The sequence below is a fragment of the Coregonus lavaretus genome, assembly GCF_964263955.1.
Source record: "Coregonus lavaretus genome assembly, contig: HAP1_SCAFFOLD_282, whole genome shotgun sequence".
NCBI lineage: Eukaryota > Metazoa > Chordata > Actinopteri > Salmoniformes > Salmonidae > Coregonus > Coregonus lavaretus.
This window is the reverse complement of record NW_028162929.1, coordinates 326,682-329,971: the sequence shown is the minus strand read 5'-3', so window position 1 is coordinate 329,971 and position 3,290 is coordinate 326,682. Positions and strand designations below refer to the sequence as shown.

The following is a 3,290-nucleotide window of genomic DNA, read 5'->3' as shown; positions in this document are numbered from 1 at the left end:
GGGGGGGGGGAGGGAGGGAGAGAGAGGTGGGGGGGAGGGAGAGAGAGAGAAACACATTGCCACAACTAGGTTGTTTATCAAAGGCTTTATTAAGAATGCCTACTACACAAGAATGAATTGATTTATCAAAGGAACCAGTGACAATTAGCTCCCATTTTCTCTCCACTGGCGAGGCTAGGAGACAGACACCCTAACTCAATCGTCGGTCCACACTCCCCAGAAACTCTCGTGTGATTGAGTGATGTCAATCCACACTCCACTCCCCAGATGTGGGCTGTATTTTGGACGTGTTATCCTTACTGGTTTATCTCCGTCAGCCCAAACCCCTTCAAGGCCCTAAAGCCTTAGCTAGAACCAGATGTTTCCTGTGTTTGGACTGTTTCCTCCTAAACCCCTTCCCTATAGCCTGGTAAAACCATACTATATACTACGTCTGTGACCATACCAGTATTGCAATATTTTTTCCATGGAAAAAATGAAAACCCGAAGCAGATCTGACTCTTTGGTCCTTGTGTAAAATATTGTGTGCTTTAGCTTGGAAAATAAATAACTGTGACTCTGATGACAACTTAATGATGTTTGTTTCCAACATTAGGGCTGTTTTCCTAAAGAACTTACATCTGCTTCATGTTTTGTTTCTTTGCCAGGATACTAACGAGTATCGCAACACCATTGAAAGAACCATTCCGTTTGGTTTTACCAGGCGTTTCCCTGTGGGATGCCAGGGGTGTACTCATTAGTCCAAAAAGTTTGCTACGGAAACCGTTTAGTCCAAATGGAAAATGATTTGCAACGAAAACGAGAGTTTCTGTTGGACAAATTCAAGTAGGTCTGTCCCCGTTTTGTTCTGTTTGCTTCCGTTTCATTCTGTTTTGTTCTTAGTGAATATAACCCAGGTGGAGACACATGATTAGAGGAGAGGGGAAGTGGTGGCCAGCCGTCATCTCACCCAACCCCCAGGGACCAGGACACAGACACCTACTAGAGGGGAATCCCAGCCCCCAGAAGCCTCTGTATCCCAGTTCAGGCTGTAGGCCTCAGACCCAGCCTCAGACCCCAGCCCTATTCCCTATCCCCCAACCCTAACCCTAGTTAATCTCTCTGTAGGTGATGGCTTTGTTTATGGAAGGTTTGGGAATCGCTTCCTTTTAAGTGGTTATAGAATTTAACGGCTCTTTTCTGGATTTTGATAATTAGCGGGTATTGGCCTAATTCTGCTCTGCATGCATTATTTGGTGTTTTATGTTGTACACGGAGGATGTTTTTGCAGAATTCTGCATGCAGAGTCTCAATTTGGTGTTTGTCCCATTTTGTGAATTCTTGGTTGGTGAGCGGACCCCAGACCTCACAACCATAAAGGGCAATGGGTTCTATAACTGATTCAAGCATTTTTAGCCAGATACTAATTGGTATGTCAAATTTTATGTTCCTTTTGATGGCATAGAAGGCCCTTCTTGCCTTGTCTCTCAGATCGTTCACAGCTTTGTGGAAGTTACATGTGGCGCTGATGTTTAGGCCGAGGTATGTATAATTTTTTGTGTGCTCTAGGGCAACGGTGTCTAGATGGAATTTGTATTTGTGGTCCTGGCAACTGGACCTTTTTGGAACACCATTATTTTTGTCTTACTGAGATTTACTGTCAGGGCCCAGGTCTGACAGAATCTGTGCAGAAGATCTAGGTGCTGCTGTAGGCCCTCCTTGGTTGGTGACAGAAGCACCAGATCATCAGCAAACAGAAGACATTTGACTTCAGATTCTAGTAGGGTGAGGCCGGGTGCTGCAGACTGTTCTAGTGCCCTCGCCAATTCGTTTGATATATATGTTGAAGAGGGTGGGGCTTAAACTGCATCCTGTCTCACCCCACGGCCCTGTGGAAAGAAATGTGTGTGTTTTTTGCCGATTTTAACCGCACACTTGTTGTTTGTGTACATGGATTTTATAATGTCGTACCCCACTTTCCATCAATTTGTATAGCAGACCCTCATGCCAAATTGAGTCAAAAGCTTTTTTGAAATCAACAAAGCATGAGAAGACTTTGCCTTTGTTTTGTTTGTTTGTTTGTCAATTAGGGTGTGCAGGGTGAATACATGGTCTGTCGTACGGTAATTTGGTAAAAAGCCAATTTGACATTTGCTCAGTACATTGTTTTCACTGAGGAAATGAACTAGTCTGCTGTTAATGATAATGCAGAGGATTTTCCCAAGGTTGCTGTTGACGCATATCCCACGGTAGTTATTGGGGTCAAATTTGTTATTGGGGTGTTCAGTCCTTGGTTCCAAATATTGGGGAAGATGCCAGAGCTAAGGATGATGTTAAAGAGTTTAAGTATAGCTAATTGAAATTTGTGGTCTGTATATTTTATCATTTCATTGAGGATACCATCAACACCACAGGCCTTTTTGGGTTGTAGGGTTTGTATTTTGTCCTGTAGTTCATTCAATGTAATTGGAGAATTCAGTGGGTTCTGGTAGTCTTTAATAGTTGATTCTAAGATTTGCATTTGATCATGTATATTTTTTTGCTGTTTGTTCTCTGTTATAGGGCCAAAAAGATTGGAGAAGTGGTTTACCCATACATCTCCGTTTTGGATAGATAGCTCTTCGTGTTGTTGTTTGTTTAGTGTTTTCCAATTTTCCCAGAAGTGGTTAGTCTATGGATTCTTCAATTACATTGAGCTGATTTCTGACATGCTGTTCCTTCTTTTTCCGTAGTGTATTTCTGTATTGTTTTAGTGATTCACCATAGTGAAGGCGTAGGCTCAGGTTTTCTGGGTCTCTATGTTTTTGGTTGGATAGGTTTCTCAATTTCTTTCTTAGTTTTTGCATTCTTCATCAAACAATTTATCACTGTTGTTACTTTTCTTTGGTTTTCTGTTAGAGATTTTTAGATTGATAGGGAAGCTGAGAGGTCAAATATACTGTTTAGGTTTTTTACTGCCAAGTTTACACTTCACTATGACAGTGGAACGTTTTGTCCAGGAAGTTGTCTAAGAAGGATTGAATTTGTTGTTGCCTAATTGTTTTTTGGTAGGTTTCAACACTACTTTCCTTCCATCTATAGCATTTCTTAATATTATTCAGTTCCTTTGGTTTTGATGCCTCATGATTGAGTATTGCTCTGTTGAAGTAGACTGTGATTTTGCTGTGGTCTGATAGGGTGTCAGTGGGCTGACTGTGAACGCTCTGAGAGACTCTGGGTTGAGGTCAGTGATAAAGTAGTCTACAGTACTACTGCCAAGAGATGAGCTATAGGTGTACCTACCATAGGAGTCCCCTCGAAGCCTACCATTG

The 3,290-nt window shown here is 42.0% G+C and overlaps 2 protein-coding genes across 2 annotated transcripts in view; one reads left to right on the top strand and one right to left on the bottom strand.

Annotated features, from left to right (window-relative positions):
- LOC311118679 (BTB/POZ domain-containing protein 3) overlaps positions 1–3,290 on the bottom strand; it is a gene marked incomplete at its 3' end in the record, with an annotated part of 445,507 nt that overhangs the window by 212,860 nt on the left and 229,357 nt on the right. The window lies entirely within an intron of this gene.
- LOC311118676 (serine palmitoyltransferase 3-like) overlaps positions 1–3,290 on the top strand; it is a 119,364-nt gene that overhangs the window by 79,378 nt on the left and 36,696 nt on the right. The window lies entirely within an intron of this gene.